Source organism: Marmota marmota, unplaced genomic scaffold (assembly GCF_001458135.2).
Source record: "Marmota marmota marmota unplaced genomic scaffold, marMar, whole genome shotgun sequence".
Lineage (NCBI taxonomy): Eukaryota > Metazoa > Chordata > Mammalia > Rodentia > Sciuridae > Marmota > Marmota marmota.
Genome location: NW_025999960.1, coordinates 4,967,263 through 4,986,011, shown reverse-complemented (window position 1 = coordinate 4,986,011; position 18,749 = coordinate 4,967,263). Strand labels below are relative to the sequence as shown.

Genomic DNA, 18,749 nt, shown 5'->3' with positions numbered 1-18,749 from the left:
CTTTTTTTTTTTTTTTTTTTTTGAGACAGGGTCTCACTGAGTTGTTTAGAACCTTGATGATGAGTCTGGCTTTGAACTCATGATCCCCCTACCTTAGCCTCCTGAGCTGCTGGGATTACAGATTACAGGTATGCACCACTGTGCCCAGCTAGCGAATGTCTTTTTTGATATTTTTTTATATTTTTAAGATACATCCCAATTTCAGAAAGAAGGTGAAGAAGAATGTGCAAATTTGAAAGCAAAGAAAGAAAAAATATTTAATGCCTTGCACAAATCCCGTGTTACTTTTTTTACATATTTTATCTTTACTCTTCATAATATGGACAATTATTTTTTTCATTATCCAGATTAAAACATATAACATCAAAAAAAATTTAACCAAAGTCACACAGTCACTCCCTCACATACCCTAAAATATGGTAGAAGTAGGATTTGAACTCTAGTTTGTCAAAACAAAATCCATCTTTATTCTCTTATGTTACATATGCTACCTATCAACATATTATGGGGTGTTATATGATGCTGAATAACTCATTAAATAAAACCTTCCTATTCTACTAAAATAACTGGCATACTACAGCCAGCTGGCATACTATCTACTTGGGGTCCAGGTCCCTGGTTCCCAAAGAACTGAGCAAGACACATAGAAGTAACAGGCAGGGCACAGATTTATTGAAAGCAAAGGTAAACACAGCACTCTGTAAGGTAGAGTGGAATAGGCAGAGCAAGAGAGAAGGGCTCAAGGCCTCAATGTCTGGAAATTAGTGGCTTATATACTGAGCTATGAGGCATTCTTTTCTCAGTGCAGACCTGATTAAAGACCTCATTTGCTCCCATTGGTTCCCTTTGATACCTGTTTAGAATACTGTCCACTCACATCTATAAAAAACCTCCACATATCAGGCTGTCTCCCTCTGTACCAGGAAGAGAAGATGACACTAAATCACCAGATGCTGATCAATGGAGAGGGCACAGACTAATCGCCATTAAAACCTTACCCTTGTTTACCCAGATTTTCCTGGTCATATCCTACACTCTTTTTTTCTTCATTTCAGTGGAGAATGGTATTTAAGACTGACTTCAAATCTGAAGTGAAGCTTGAATTGTGAAGCTCTTTGAGACCTACTCCTTGCACTGGGCATCACCCGAGTGTTTACCTGAGTGATCTCCCTTGAAAACATTATGTTAAGCTTCTGTTTGTTTCTCTCTTGTTGACCTGTCTTTTGTTACAGGGGTCCATAACAACTAAAAACTATGAAGGGCAGAAAGAAATTATTTTTCCTTCCCTATACTCTCTGTCCTTAGTTTAATATAATGTTAATTTTTCTTTTTTCTCTTTTGCTTTTTTTTTTTACCACAGTTTAATTGCACCCAAAAGTTATCCTAGTCAAACATCAAAGATGCATCTATGTGTAAAATATACTGAATTGTTCTTGACCTGCTATTTTCATGATCTTAAACTTATCTATAAAGTTATTCTTTTGTTCTTTGATTTTGCTATGTATGTTTCAATCTCTTCACCTTTAACATTTCCATCTATAACCTAATTAATTGAACTTTGTAGTAAAGATCAATTTTTGCTCTTTAAACCTTGCTCTTACCCTTTTTCTTAAACACTTTCTTCATTTGGTATTTTTAAGATTCATAATTTTCTGACCTCTGCAAAGAAAGTAGGACTTCCTTTTCTAATTATACTGCTCTAGGTTTCATTTTTTCCTATTCCCACAGTAATTTTCTAACATTAAGTCTGCATAGTTAATGAAGTTTTATATTGCATAACATTTAAAATAATGTGAATATCTCAGTGTGTATATATATATATGTGTGTGTGTGTGTGTGTTTGTGTATGTGTGTGTATATCTTCATTCCACTGCCCTACTTGCTTTTTACATCTCTCTAGTAGACTATTAACTTGTCTCTTCAAGTATATTTAGTGTCCTATCCTTTATAATATGTTGTAAATACCATATCTCAGAGACTATCTTACAACTATATGCATCTCTATTATCCCAAAAGAAAGCTAAACTGCCAATCCGGAGAGAATAAATTTTAAATTTTCACTTTTTTACAACTTCTATATGTTAACTGTTATAGATCAGGTCCATTTCATTTAATTTATTTCCATGATTATATGTCCACAACCCAGGACTCACATATTTTGAACATGTGTCATACATGCACCCAGCACTTTTTGAAGTAGTGAATTTAACATGTCCCAACCACCAATGGTATTTCCAGTCTGTATTGAGCACTGAACAAAACAGAGTGCCAGCTGGTATTCAGAGAACTTCACATGGCAGCTCATATCACTTCCCTTTAGCCAAAAACCACCAGGATGACCTCTGGGCACTATGGAGATGCAGAACTGACTCTTGCATGGAGAAAGAGTAAAACACACTCAGAGGAAAAGGTAGCTTACTGTGACTGCCCCTCAGTCTTTTTTTTTTAAGAATTGTTTTTTCTCTCTGACATTTATAAAAGAACTCAAGCATGTATTTAGAGAGAGCTTATCAGCTCATTTCTTTCTTTTCTCTTTCATTAATAACCTTGAAATAAAACTACATATAGCTGTCTCTTATGATAAGCTCTATCTTCACTTATCATCAAACCTATTTTATGCATGAAACTCTGGACTTCTCTCTGAAAAATGTTCTTTCTAACCACACATTTCACTTCATGAATTGCAGGGCCATATCCATCTGGGCAGCTTCCCCTTTTTATCTCCAAAAGAAAAGAAATAAAATCACCTACTATGATGCTAGGTTATCTAAATTCTTCTGGGTTGGAAATGATCTAAAATAAAAATCCTGAGCTAGGTTTTTAACACTGCTGTGGAATCTGTATTATTCCCTGGTGTTGGAAAAGGTGAGGGAGATATTATTGGGAAAGAATTCTGGATTCACCAAAACTAGAAGGACTCAGAAGCTCCTACAATTCATTTTTCATGACATTTCCACTTACGTGGGGCCTTCAATATTGTAGGAAATCTTCCTTCTGAAGGTTTGATTACTGAGTTTGCTAAAAACAACTGACAACAGATTAACAGGAAAGTAAGTACACACATTTATGAATGTGCATGTGTGCCCAGGAGCTACATGAAGTATGAAACTCAAGAGAAGGACAAGATGGTGGAAGCTTAAATACTTTCCTCATTGGAGAAAGGAAGGTGGAGGGTTGAAGGAATTTGTAGAAGGGGAAATATTTTTAAAGGAATTGAGTGAACCCAAAGAACAACAGTCTGGGACAAAGTTCCTCTGGGCTGTAGGTACAGTGTTTGATTTTCAGTCTTTTCAGTAACCTAGTTAATGAAGTTTCAGTCTGAGGATTGGAGGCAATATGTGTGCTTCTCTGGAGATCCAGTCTTTAGTACATAAAGGAACTTCAGAGAAAACCTCTTCCTTGTACTTCTGAAAAGAAGGAAGATCAAAGAAGATCAAGAGTGGACCAAGGGAAGGAAGGTCAGAGAGACCTTGGTTTTGAGACTGTTTTTCATGTTCAGCATGTCAAAACACCACACTTTTGAGGTATTATATTCTGATATTATAATCATTCAATTCTCTTTTCCTTCCCCTTATTTTCATCATAGCTGAGAATAGCCTAAATTATCTTCCAAATTATCTTTTTTTTTAATGCCTTGTATGAACTTGTTCAGAAGTATCCTACAATGACAGTTGTAGAGCAAACGTGTATCTATAGTGTCTTCCTCTGGGGCAGAGGGTAGATTTATTTTGGACCAAAATCACAGATAATACCTACCTCAAGCAAAAGTTGGGTGAGTTTTCTAGTAATCCCTTTCAAGGATTAAACTTTCCTAATCACCAGGTTCTTCTACTAAAACACAGGACAACATGTGTAGTATCTGTCTGGATTTGCTCTGGACTGCCCCCAGGGACTTGGGCTGGTTACATATAATCACTAAATGTAACTAAATTACACAAACTGGAAAAAAATCTTATTTATGCTATTTTAAGGCAAGAAATGACTACCCATAGAGGAATATGGCTGCAAGACAAGGAGGACTCTTCTGATAAGCATATTTTTAAATTGCCATATTCTCACCCCCAGCCCATTCTGTGTGGCAATTCTAATCCCCTTATTCTGCTTTAGTTGTCACTGTTACTATATTTATTATTTTCTCCACTTCCCATTTACCACAATATAAACTCCACAAGGACAGAAATCTTAGTGTATCTGGACACAAATTGTTTGAAGAATCTAGAAAATTCTTTACCTATAATAAATATTCTATAAATCTTTGTTGCATAAGTGTCTGGTTTTCATTTCTGTGAAAATATGCTTTTTCACAGTAGAGATTTTTAAGACTCTCTTGTCATCTTTGATGTGCCCAGTTGTGATCTATTCTGCTGTGCACTCTGATATCTTATATATTTTAGTTCTGAAAAATGCTTTTGCATTATTCTTCAAATATTGCCTCCTCTCCAAATCAGTGTCTTTATTTTGACAAGAATATTTTTCATGTCCAATATTTCCAGTTAGCTTTTCTTCATAACTACCTGTTCTTATTTTTTTGTTTGTTACAGTTGCTCTTATTTCTCAGATAATAGAGTATTATTTTAGTCTTTTTCTCTACAGCTTTTCCATCAAAAGTGCTTCCTTAGTCATAAGCCACTCTCTTTGTTGTATTTTCTTAATAGTACTTTCTAGACATCATTTTTTTAAAACTGGGAGCTCTTTTTTTTTTTTTTTTTTTTTTTTTTTTTTTTTTTAATGCTAGTCCTGGGGATATGAACAGTTTTGTACCAGTTTTTAGTGTGAACCTGTGTTGGTCTATCTTCTTATGTTTTCCCCAGAACATTCAGAGTTTTATATGAGGAGGGAAGTCAGCAAACTGTGCTTATTTAACTCTTTGAATGGGAAATAAAGTTAGTTTCCAAACTATTTATTTCTGGAAAGCTACTTATTTTAGCACAAAACGAATTACTACTAACTCTCCACCACCAAAAAAAATAGATATTTTTGTACATGTCTCCTTATGAAACAGTGTGAGAATTTTCTTGGGCTTATATGCAGAATTAGTATTGTTGAAACAAAGTGTATGTGTATATCTATTTGCATTGATTACATATTACTAGGCTGCTGTGTAGATCAGGCCCCTACACTCCTCCCTGCAGGGTGAAAGAGTTCCTATTCTTACCAATATTCATCAGTAGCTAGGTCTTTAAATTCTCCATGTCTAGTATTATAAATGAAAATCCTTTATCTTAACTTTTATTCATTTGATTATCAATAATGTAAAGCATCTTTGATATTCCTGTAGCATTTAATGACTAAGAGAATCTAGGGGATTTCTTTGCCCTAGACATACCTAAGAGTGGAGTAAGAAGTTTCAGGAGTGAGAGCCATAATAAGAGGTAGAATTAGGAACAAGAAACACAGGACAATGGGGAAGATTTGAGGAACTTGCATTTCTGTTAGAACCAAGGATCAAAAGTATGTCTGCTAGGTGTATAAAATGACCAGTTTCAAGGGTCTGAACAAAATTATATTTTCCAATCTGCACCATGACATTTAAGTGCTGTTTAAAAATCTGGCAAGATAATTTTGTTACTCTTGTTTAAAATGAAAGACAAATCATTGAAATTTATAGTAAGAATAGTAACACATAGTGTCATGGTTGTGGATAAAAAAGAAATGAAAGCTATGAAGAGATAAAGAACTAGAATTTAGAAACTAATTTTCCTTTGAATTTTTAAGAAAAAATAGAAAGTCAAATATGTGGCAAATTTGTCCAGGTAGAGACAGTTCAAAATTATATATTGATCAAATATTTATGGTATGACACATTCCTATTTAAAGGTATAAGCAATAGCAAGTAAAAGTGAGACAGAAAGTATGTAATTAAAAGCAGCTATGCCACAGTGAGTTTTGGCATCTCTGAAAGGATCCAATGAATAACACTCTTTTTTTCTATCCAAGTGCTGAAGAAACATAAAGTAAAATAACTATCCATTTAAAAAATCTAACATGGGGGCTGGGGTTATGACTCAGTGGCAGAATGCTTGCCTAGCACATGTGAGGTACTGGGTTCAATCCTCAGCACCACATAAAAAATTAAAGGTATTGTGTCTCTCTACAACTAAAAAATTTATTTAAAAAAAGAAACCTAACATGGGGGCTGGGGATGTAGCTCAGTGGCAGGGTGCTTGCCTAGCATGGGTGAGGCACTGGGTTCGATCCTCAGCACCACATAAAAATAAATAAATAAAATAAAGATATTGTGTCCACCTACAACTAAAAATGTATATTTTAAAAAACCTAACATGTTCCCTTTGTTACAGATAAGACTGATGTTGGATAATGTGGCTGCTATTGGTGGGCAGTTTGCTAATACTGAATTTCATAATTAGATGGGCTTTGCTTCCCAAGCACAGAAGTTATTCAAATGAGATACCTAGAAAAAATTAGGCATACAAGAAACAAGACTAATATACACCATTTGAAGGCAGCCTAACTCCCAAAGAAGGGAAGGAGAAGAGTCTGGGCTATCCATGCCAGCATTTTCTTCCAAAATCCACCAGTCACATATGTGAGCTTCTAGATAAAGAGAATAAGGGGGCGGAAGGAGTCCATAAAGCTATCAGATTTGACTGTCTTTGGAAGGCAGAAAGAAGCATTTCCCTACTCCCATCTCCCTGTTCTGTATTCTATTTCTCATTGGTCTCAACTATTAAGTCTATCATATATGGAGCCTACAACTTTTCCCTTAGGGGTCAGATGGACAAAAAATACAAACAGGTCTGCTGTACCTAATACTAAAAATGTTCCTTTGAGTACTTTGAAAGTCCACTAGCAGGCTGCATAGATTTTTCCCAGAGGCCTCTGGATATGGGTTATGAATAGAAAATTAATATAGTTAACTTCTAAATCATCCCGTGCCCAAGACTAAAAGTTCACTCTTCAGTCTCAGGTGAGAGATGAGAATCTCACCTCAGATTATCACAGCCATATTATCCAATATAATCTATTCAATGTTCTTCAATGAAATCAAGTGACTCTAAAAATTAAATTCCCATATTACAGAGTTGCCTCAAATTTGCTAGTAAACTATTCCCACTATGAAATTCTCAAGGGGAATTTGAAGTTCAAAAATGAAACTCATTTGCAAGTTAAAGTCCACAGATATAAAAATACAAAGGAATTAAAATGAGAATTCAAATTTTTTTGGCCTTGTGAGGTGAAGTTCAAATATATATGCTTCATCCTCCTTAGATTTTAATTCTGAGTCTTGATGGAGTTGGATTCTTTGAAGAGCTGTAACCTAAAGACTATCTCTGACTGGACTAGGCCCCAGAAGTTGCATCAATTCAATGTCACATCTCTCAAGAAACTCACTTTTACAAAAAGAAGGTAATAGCAAAGAGGATACTGCCACAACAACAATCCATGTGCATGAAATTTAGAAAACAAACTATGTTTTAGACCCCAAAATAGTTATCCCTAACTAAAATTTTACTAGCCCAAATCCAACCCCTGAGGAATCACAAACTGAGGTAGAGATTCAGTGGTTTCAGCTGCAGAAAGGCAGAGAAAACAGTCTGTCTGGGAGCTATGACCTGTGAACATAAAATGATTTTGGAAAAATCTCTCAGAAATCTGGGGGATGATTTTGGCCAGATTATACTATTATATTGTATGTATGTACAAGTATATAACAACAAATCCCACTATATATATATAACTACAATACACCAATAAAATATATGGAAGAAAGATAAGTTTTGTTTTATGTGATAAATTTATGTTATTTGAAGGAAAAACACCAGTTCATTCTATTTGTTTTTTGCAGAAAATGGCATTTGAGAAATTGTTCCCTTCTTGTAAAGTTCAGGAGTTTTCATTGATAGTAATGCTAGTCCTTAACTTTATATTTGGGTACATTTCTTACCTCTGACTTTTCATTTCTTTTGGCATCTGACTACTGAATTAAATGGTATAATCTCTCGTTTTAAAACAACCAGACTCTCACCGGCTATTTCTGCATTGCCAAAAAATTTTAACTTGCTAAAGAACTAATTACATCTAATAAACCTGAATCTATGGAGGGAATTCTCCAAGTAGAGCCAATCTGACCATCTACTAGGAATGATTCTGAGGTGAACACATGAGTCTGAGGTGGGATACACCACAATTTCCCCTTGATAACGAGCATGGAATGGACTTTGGAGCAGCAGACAGAATGCTGCTTACCCCAAATCAGCACAAGCTCCTCAGTACACTGACTGGTACACACACAATTTAGTTACAATGTGTTGAAGACACAGTAGATATTACTGTACCTTAGATGGTTACATCCTTGTTTTGGCTTCCCCTTCTGCAATGGACCCCTTGGCCCATCCTTTTTGATTGGCTTATGACCGTCACTTGTGGATCAAGCTGCAGGAGGATTAATGCTAACTTCATCCTTAAGACCAATCTACCACTCAGTTCAGGCCAATCACGTGGCTCCCCTGCCCTTTATGAAGCCTCCTGCTCACATAACTTTGCTGAACTCCTTGCTTCTTGGATTCAAGTCCTCCTCGGGAAGACTTGTTTCTGTGAACAAATAAACTGTCAACAATCTTGCAGACTTGACCAGAACAGTTAAAAGCCAATTGTGACACTGTGTGGCCCATTCAAAAACTCACACTGTTTCATGTATTGTAAGTCGAGGTCCTAAACACACATTCTACCTTAACAGATTTTCCCCTTGTTATTTTATTATCCAAATAAACAGTTTTGCTTATTTCCAAAACTTTAACCCATTGTGATCCTTGAATGGAATCTATTCCCTAAACTTAGGTTAAGAAAATTGATTTCTATTACAGGACACATAGTAAATATTTTAGGATTTGTAGGACAAGAAGCAAAATCAAGGATATTAGATAAGTACTTAGATAATATAAATATTTTAAATATTAAGAACCATTCTTATCTCTGATGTGCATAAAAATAACTTGGATTTGGCCTAGCGCTATGATTTTCTCTCACCTGCCCTAAAACACAATATCCTAAATGATCTAAAATTCCTTTGACATGCTTTTTTAAATACCAATCAGAAAATATACTAAATCTCCCTTTAAAATATTCAGTTATCATTTGTTCTTCTAGATACCCATCATCTATTTCCAATTGCATTATTTCTCCTACTTTAGTCACAGATTTAAATTACAAATAAGACCTTTGTAAATTTAAAGTTCCAACTTCTTTCATCCTTGATACCCTAAACAAAAGCACTCAAAGTGAGAGATGCAACAATGTGGATAGTAAACCCTGCAGTGAGAGATTAGGAATTGCTCTAGCCCTTTATCATGAGAAATATTACTATATGGAAAACTCCTTAATTGAAATAATAGGACATTTTTAAATGGTGAAGATTTAAAATTAAGAGACAAGTGTATAATAATAGAAAAGATCTTTTTAATGTAGGATAGACTTTGATATTTAAATTTTCTCTCTTTGGTCTGAAACACCAGCCCTCAGCCTTAATCTCCATCCATCCAAGAGCTCCCAGGCTTTTTCTGGGGGCTACAATTTTTACCTTGCACACTTTCTTTTCTTCATTGTATACTCTCAGATCTATTTCCTTAAATGTGAAATTGTTAACTCTGACTATAAATTTAGGAGACAGGTGTTTTTTATTGTATTAATGAGGCTAACTCCACTTTTTTGATATTTGCCTGATAACAGTTTCTATGTCCTAACCTTGTTTTTCTCTGGTGTTCTCCCACTTCTGGGCAAACTGATAAGAAAGCCTAGTGTTCCCTCTTTTTTCCTGTTTTTTATTAACATATTAATCATACACATCACTGGGTCCTCTGTGCCATTTCCACTCCTACGCACAATGTGCACCCTTCTTCCACCGTTGCCATCACCGCCCCCTTCCCAGACCCTAGGAATCACTATTCTATTTAGTGGTTGACTTTCTTTTTCATTTTTTTAGTTTCCACATATGAGCCAGAGCTTCCTATTTTAGTACAAGTGGGGAAATTCAAATCACAAAAATCTTTCCCTTCTTGCCACCCCAGTAAAAGCCCAAGCCATTTGCTTCTCTCTTCACTCAAGCTATTTGGGACATGTTTGAGTGCCTGCCTTGCTCCCCAGAAGCCTCACATGTAATAAACCTTTTAAACCTTTTTAATATGTGTGTGATGTCATCATTCTCAACATGGAGCCACCTTTGTATGGTGGCACTGGGACTTAACTTGCTGTCCATATGGCAACAGGAGCTATGCATTAGTTTACTAAAATGCTGGCAGCCCACTCCAAGTCCCCTTGTTCACAGTTCTGTTTATTCATTTTCTAAGTTAGAATTTGACATTTCTTCTGTATTCCTACCTAAAGCTCTATTTGGTTCACTGAGTTCTTGAGGGTTGTTGGTTTGTTTGTTTTTTGGCCAAAGAAAAGTAAACTTCATTAGGTTGAGGTTACATGTTGGACTTGAATGAGTCTGGAGGGGCATACTGTTCCACTGCTCCCCAAATTCCCACAGAACTCTACCAATTCACCCACACCACGACCTCTACCTGTACCTAGACACACAATTCCCACCTTCTAGCTAGAGGCTAATGAACACCATATAATTTACCTATTGCTATAATCATTTTGTCTAGAAGTAGGGGAACTTTAATGTAATTTCACACTATGATCCCACTACATGTTACATCCCCATCGTCATAGGAAATTTTTCATCATTTCTTTTACATTTCATTTGACTCCATGTATTGTATTAGAATACTCATCTCTCACACTTTTCTATCAGGTGACTACAAGGATCATTTACACCTAGCTGGCCCACAATCTTAATCATGCCATAGTGCCTGTGTCTACCAAGCTGCCCAAAACAAATGGTTTAATTGATTGGAAGCAAGGAGAAGCAACTTCGTCCTTTTATTCCTTACTAAACCCATTCCATTGACGATTTATGCTCAATATTCTAGCTTTTCCAGTTTCTCTTGAATAATGAATCATAATATTCCCATTCAATTGTCTTATTATTCCAAACTCAGCTCACCTGTTCCAGCCTGCTTCAAGCTCAGAACCCTGAACTGGGAAGAACTGTGAAAAAGACCAAGTTATGCCTCTTTAAAATACACCATTTTGCATAAAGATTCCTTTTAATTGAAAGCAATCAAGAATCAACAGATGAAGAGTGAATTCTCTGCCTTCCTCTAATTTTCCCAAAAGCAGAGAATAAATTTCCCTTTGTGAAGTTACCTCTCCTACTCCATATTTTTTCCCCATACCAGGAAGAGGACAGCAACTCTTATTACCAAAGACAGAATTGATACTGAGCTGAGAAACATAATACTGATGGCATAATACCAAAACAAGAAAAATGACATTGCACAATGAGTGCTTACAGTCCTAGGCCATTTTGTCACATGTGGAGGGCTCAGGTACCCACAACTGAAAGCAAGATACAGAAAAATTTCCCTAATGTTACCCCACATACACACCTCATTCCCTCTGCTACACCTATGATCTATTACTCATCTCTATAATTTTGTCCTGTTGGGAACTGCACAGTATGTGCCCTTTTGAGAATGGCTTGTTTTACTCACAGAACTTCCTTGAGATCCACTGAAGTTGTTGTGTTTGTCACTATTTTGTTACATTTCAGTGTTGAGTAGCATCCTATGCTATGAGTATGTCATTGTTAATTTGATTAACAATACATTTATTGAGGAACATTTTAGTTTTTTCCAGTTTGGGATGACTACAAATTACATTGCTATATCCATTCCTGTACAATTTTTGTATTGACCTAAATTTTTATTTCTTTGTACCCACAAGTGTGATTGTACACAATAGCTCTCACATCTAAGTTATTGGGCTATAACTTGAATTGACGAAAAAAAAATCATTCTCGTGGGCTCAAATTCTCAAAAGAAGAACCTTGGATGATATACATTTCTAAGCCAATTAACTGTGGCCAAAGGCTAAGACTATATTTAACAAACATGGACATAACTGTATATGTTGGAACAGAGAGGAAGTTTCCAGAAAAGTGGGAATTTAACATAGGGCAGCTCTAAAGATGCTATTATAGCTAACATTAGCAGAGAATGATTTCACAGGTCCAGATATTTTGCTCAATATTATTCATCTCATTTGATGTTCAGAATAATGTTATGAAGTAATTACAAATATTTACCCTTTTTGCAAATTAGAAAATGCATAATCCACAGTGCCAGAGTAGGGACTTGTATCCTTCTGTTTTACTCCAGAGTCTCAGATCTTAATCATCTTGTTACACTACCTGCAAGCAAGGGAGTAAATGATTTAATTTTTATGAATTAAACTAATATATTTTAAAAAGTCACATACACACGTGCACTTACACAGATAAAAAGGAGAAAATGTACCTATGCTTACCATAAGATAAATTTATATAAAGAGCAGTGGCATTCTAAATAGATGCCAATCAATTCTCCCTGGCTTGCACTGGAAGAAATTAGATATTTATTCATTTCATAAATATTTTTCAGTTCCTACAGAGCTACCGCTTCTAAGTTATATAAAAATAAATTGGATATGAATGGTTATAGGAGAGATGCATCAAACCCATAACTATAATGATGGTGGAGGGTGCCATAATCAGGATAAGGCGCTATGAATGTAGAGTAGGGTAAAATTACCTCGGGAAGGAGATCAGGGAGAGTTTTTATAAAGAAGAGGCATTTTAGTTGAACCATACAGACATAAAGTATAAATATTCATATAGAAATGGTGTTGTTACCATTGCCTCACTTATTTGAGGAAACCTTAAGCACCAGCTACTAAAGTGGAAATTAAAATATGCTTATTTTCCTGCTTTTTTAAAACAGGCTTTCTTTCTTTCTTTTTTTTTTTTCCAGGGGTGGGGGGGGACAGGCTTTTATGTTACAAACAGTTCTTCCAAAAGACTTAAGTACCTGTACAGAGCACCTTCAGATTCCACAGCATAAGGGATTAGAAAGGGAGTACAACAGTTAGATATGATGATGATGATGATGATGATGATGATGATGATGATGACGACGATATATTAATAACAAAGAGGCTGTTCTCCAGAAATTGTGTTTAGATGCCACAGTAATCCAAGCTTCTGTTAACACTAGAAAAAGATGAATGGCTCAGAAACAATATTTTAATCTCCACATAGCTCTTTGTCACAGAATGGAACTTGACTTTAAAGTGTTTCCTAGTTTATTTTTTTTCCTATATTCTGTTTTTTTCCTGGATCCTGAATTTTGGATTCATCTTATATGCACTTCCCTGTTTATTTTCTCCTACTTCTCATTCTTTCTCATGCAGTTCCTATTTCTCTTTTTTCTTCCCCATTCTATTTTTCTCTCTTTTTATCTTCTAACTCATCATAACTCATTATAGTGATTCCCTGGGCTGGTGATAAAATAATGATCTACCAGTCTTTGGATCACTACAAAGAATGCAAAGAGACAAAATAAAGCACTTTCTAAAGATCTGAATATACTGCCAAATTCAACCTGAAACGTAACATCGGCTCTATAAAATGTTAATTTAGATGAAAAAGACAAAAGAAAGCTAAAAGTATTTAACTTCCCCCTATATCTCAAAAAAAAGCTAAGTTTTATTTTTATATAGCATGAGAATATCTGTTCTATAACAAACCATTATCCTACTGCCTCTAGATACCAATCCTCAGATAAGATTACACAGTGATGATAAATATATAATTTAATCCTAAATTGTATGTTTGTTCTATGTCATTTTCTTAGCATGTGTTCTTGAAGTTAACTACATGTTTTTTTAAAATACAAAGAACATTTGCTAAAGTAAAAGGGCTATTGCAACCATTTTATTCATAGAAAATTTCAAGGCCAATCTTGTTCAAATCAAGTAATCTTAATGGGAGCTATCAGTCAAATGCTATTAGCAAGGTTTTATCTTTTTGTTTTATAATGAAGTATATTATGATTGGTGTTGAACAAAGGTAGAAAATTCAGAGTTTAATGTAATTTATTTTAAAAGTGAAATAAAATGTGAAATAATCCAAACAATCAGGGGCTATGGATCCAAATTCCAACATTATCGTTATCTAACTCAGTGGCCTTATCATTGGCTAATTAACCCATTTTAAACATGGCACATCTTTTGCTTTCAGTAGGGGTGAGTGAGAGCAAGGAATGGAGTCTGGGGGAAAAGGGGTCAAAATCACCAAAGTTTTCAAACTACACACACCTTCCATGTCTTCCCCATTTCTCAGACACAGACACACATGTCCATTTTGCAGGTGCCCACCTCAGATTCTGACATATGCCCTAAGGCATCTGAATCTCAGACTGAGAGATGAGGAAGAGAGAAGGGGGTGAAAGGGCAGATGGACAGGCATGTGCCAGTTTGCAACACTCCCCCAAGACAGGCTGATAGGCAGTGCCCCTTGTTGTCCTTCCCCGGTGTCAACCACTAAGGTCAATAGTCTTGAAGGTTTTCCTCTCCAATTTCTAATAAGTAATGTCTATGAAGCAAAGAACCTAACACAGTATTTGTTCTACATATTATGGTTATATAAACTTTAAAAGTGAAATTTTTGAATTGCAACAGTTTTCTTGGGCTGCAAAGAGCTTTTAAAGCTCATTCAAGTTAATTTTTTTTCTTTAAAAACCAATCAACATGTTTTCTCTTCACCACATATATTTGATTTCAGTTCAACACAAATCACCTGCTTAGAGACAGAAGACTAAGGGCCCCATGAGCTGTGTAGTTTTGTGGTTGGTCACTGCACAATTTCAGAAGGCTTTATTCATGTAATACCCCGATTTGCATCTTGCATACCCTGCACATCTGTGTGTGAATTGATAATATTTACATTTTTCCCCTTTTTAAAACTTTTTACTCCATGTTATAAATTTGAGACTTTTTAATTTCATTTAACAAATGTTCATGATGAAAATAACCAAAATATCATAATATGTGAAATGAAAAGTCAAAGTCCTTGGCCAAGCCATTCCCAATTTCTCTTCTCCTGAGTTAAGCTTATTTAAAAAATGAGAGCCATCCTCCAAAATTGTGTGTGTATGTATGTGTGTCTGTGTGTCCATGCGCGTGTGCTCGCTCACGTGTACATATGCATATGTTTTATGTGTGTGTATACATATTTCACAATTTTATGTAATGTGTTATTATGAAAAGAATGTATTGACCACAGAATACTTGAAAACACAGAAAAACTCCAGACCTTACCATTTTATAAGTATAATCTCCTCTTTTTCTTCTAATACACTTATTATACAGATTTATTCTCAATAACTTCAGGAAATAGCTTGATCTTGGCAATTATGATCTGCACTTCTGGCCATTATGGCCAACTGTCCACAAGAACAAATGAATTTGATTGCTGTGAATTTACAGCTCATTCAACAATTACTGAGACTTAGGGTATCCATAATGATTGGAGTGTCCCAGTAAGTCCAATCAACCAGTAAATCATGCCACCCTTGAAAAACAAGGCAAATGAAGGTAAGAGTCAATATCAAAGATATTACTGGGCAATGGCAGAAGGGCTAGCACTTTCAGGTTAGAATAAAGTGATGAAATGCATTTGAGTCCATGTGTCCTATATATTTAGGGAGGGGGAGAGAAAGAGGATCTCCATTTTTTGTGGGGAACAGAGAAAGAGGATTCTCTTTATACTTCTCATGCTTAATAGTTTCATTTGGCTAACCCAATAAAAGAACCTTCATATTGCATTTGCTTTGAAAGCTCCAAATGCAATCTTTTTTGAAATGTCCTAGGGTTGAGCAAACTAGATTTGCTGTGTGGTAGGCATTATTAAAAGCTGTGTTCAAAACAAGGCTTTTGGTTACCTCCTAACTAACTTCTCCTCCCACCAATCTTCACATCTCAGGAAACAGGCTAAGATGCTAACGCCATAAATTTAGTAGTCACCCATGGTTCCTTTTGTTCTCTCATCTACTACTGTTATGGGCAATGACCAAATAGACTCCATTTTACTCTGAGACTCCATATCATGTAAGAAATGCTTCTTGCATGGGAAAGCCCCGCCTCTGAACCCATTAATAGTTACCTAGCACAGCACAATTGGCAACAGAAAATAGCAATTCTTATATAATGTAAAATTCTTCTCTTTGGTTTCCATTTTTCTTGGGCAATGTACCTTGTCAGAGAGATTGATTGTCTAGACATTAGTAACCATTCTCTAACTTGTACTGATTTAGGGTCATTTTGACCCACTTCCCTTCTGTTTGCTTGCTGCTGTGCCAATCTGGAAAGTCCCCTGGGAAATACCAATGTACTCATTACATTGTCTTGCTAACTGCCCAATTCAGCTTCTGTACCTACTTGCTTGCAGCTCCTCAACCTGGATGTGTTTTTTGCAGTTTTTGCCTTTAAATATCCTAAAATGCTCAGGCTCAGGGCTGTTGCTTCCAAAGAATCAGTTATGGGTCCTGCAGGGGGCAGTCACTGGCTGCCTGCCTAAATAAAGACTCTTGCATTTGGACAAAACTGAGACTTGGTGTGTTTTCTGAGCTACCTGCCCCGCAACACTACATCTTGCCCATCAGCAAATCCTATCAGCTCTTCCTTAAGAATTTATCTAGAATTGTCCACTTTTCTCCATCTACACAAACACCTTTCCTAGTACAATCCAGCATTATCTCCAGCCAGGAAAATCTTCCTAGCTGGCTCCATGTCTCTACACGTACTCATTCCCAACCCATTCTCCACACATTGCCAGAATGTTCTTTTTAAGAATTAAGTAATGAGTGTTTCTCTCCTTCAAAGAAAAAAAAATGGTAACTTGCATCTTAAGGTTGAAGTAAGAGATCTTCAAGGATTTAAAGAAACAGATTAAAAACAGGTATATTATGTAGGCTTCAGATGACTATGGAGACATGCTTACTTGAAGAGTCTTCCTGGAGTAATAACTGACTTGTTATTCATACACACCCTGTAGGCAGTTATTCCTACAATGTGATCAGACAGTTACAAAAGGTGACATAAAATTTGTCCTTGGCTTGACCTGAAGTGACCATTGTCATCACTTTGGCCCTAGGAGACATTCAAGTCAGCCTTAATTCACGACCAGGGTAGTCATGGATGAGGGAATTGCCTTCTACTCCTTCCTTGAAGGATAAAATAGTCTGTAAAATCACAAATATTTCTCCTATATTTGGATTAATGCCTAGAGCCAAGCATATAAAGTTAACACAGAAGCTTAAAAAAAAGAACCACCTGAGTTTCCACAACATACCCTCTCAATTACATGGTTTATTCAGTTGGTTATGTCCAGAGCACTGAAGGGGTGGTTCTAGTCTGTATAGTATGCAGGAATCTTTTTACTAATTGGAGTTCTGCTGTTTTATGAGAAATATGAAATATATTTGGTTCCCCTTTGGTTGGTCAGATTGACTACCCAACATAAGAAAATTCTGCACAAGTGAGCAGTATGGAAACAAGAAGTGGATATTTGGGGAAATAATTCTCCATGGGTATTTCACATTTATTTACACTGTAAGCAGAGACTGTCGTTTATCTATCTTTTCAAGTACGTTTAAATAGTAAACAGCCTTGGAACATAATACGGTACAATAGTCCAGAGCAAAGAGCTAACAATTTTGAAAGATAAGAGATAATGTTTTTTTCCAGAACAAAAGGCCAGAATGGTTTATTTTCCAGCAGAGTAAAAGTAAAGCCTCTTTTACAAGTTTATTGTTCATAAAATATTTGAGCTTCTCAAACTCAAGTCTTCTCTCATATAGGAAAGTGAAGGTGCACATGTCCATCTGGGCCTATTCAAATTGTAGGACTTAGGGGCAAAGAGAGTGGCACAGATATGCTGATGCTCATGCTGCATGATCTTGAATAAGGAACAATGTCGCCCATCTCTGACCCATGGGCCTCATGTCTTCTTCCAGAAAACTTGGATCTGTAGTATTATATTATCTAGTAGGGTAGAGTCTTAGATCCTTCACATTCTTAGCCTAAAACATTTCTATGATTTCCAGATTGTTCTTAAGAGTAAACTGATTACGATGTTCTCCAAGGCCCATATCATCTAGTTTCTCCCTACCTCTCCAAATTCCACTCATGGTATGCTTTACAACTTTCTTTACTCTTTTACTGACTCAATAAGATACTCAGAACTGTAGGGCATGATGTAACATGTGAAGCATGTTGCATCAGAAAGGAGGAAACCTAACTTGATGTAGGGCGTGCAACATGTGGGGCATGTTGCATCAGAAAAGAGGAAACCTAACTTGCTACCCACTTCCTGGTCCTGGGGCCACATGTGGCCAAGATAGCACCTGGGGATCAGCCAGAAGGCATTGCCTAGGTTGTGACGAAAAATCAGACCACCTCTAGGATAGGCTCAGAACCCTTGTGTCTCCTATTACTGCCTGTAGGATGGGTGTACACGTGAACTCTCCCCACCCTGCTGACCTTTATCCTGATTGGCTCCTGTACATTGTATTAGCTGTGTGTGTTTTTTCAATACACTGAGATCCTGCTTTGACTGGTCTCCCTGACGTCTCTGATTGTCCTCTGGTGGGGGAGGGCTGGGTGCGGGCGGTCAGTCGGCCTTTCCTTTCTTGGTTCATCCTGGTCGGGGCGTGCTCTCCCTATCTCTCCCGCAGGTCAAGAGGGAACGGGAGCTAAAAACCCCAACAAGAATGTCCCCTACCTAGATATGAAACAATTATGTATATTGGTATGTACAGGCTGGGGAAATTTATAAATACAATTCAATAAACTTATATTACATT

At 36.3% G+C, this 18,749-nt stretch overlaps 1 long non-coding RNA gene across 3 annotated transcripts in view; it reads right to left on the bottom strand.

Annotated features, from left to right (window-relative positions):
• The window catches only part of LOC107148546, a 143,747-nt gene extending 131,491 nt beyond the window's left edge, over positions 1-12,256 (bottom strand). For all 3 annotated transcript variants that reach the window (XR_007347364.1, XR_001504290.2, XR_007347365.1), the window contains exon 1: positions 12,155-12,256. This is a non-coding gene — a long non-coding RNA (uncharacterized LOC107148546). The remainder of the gene's footprint in view (positions 1-12,154) is intronic.
• Positions 12,257-18,749: the final 6,493 nt, after the last annotated feature.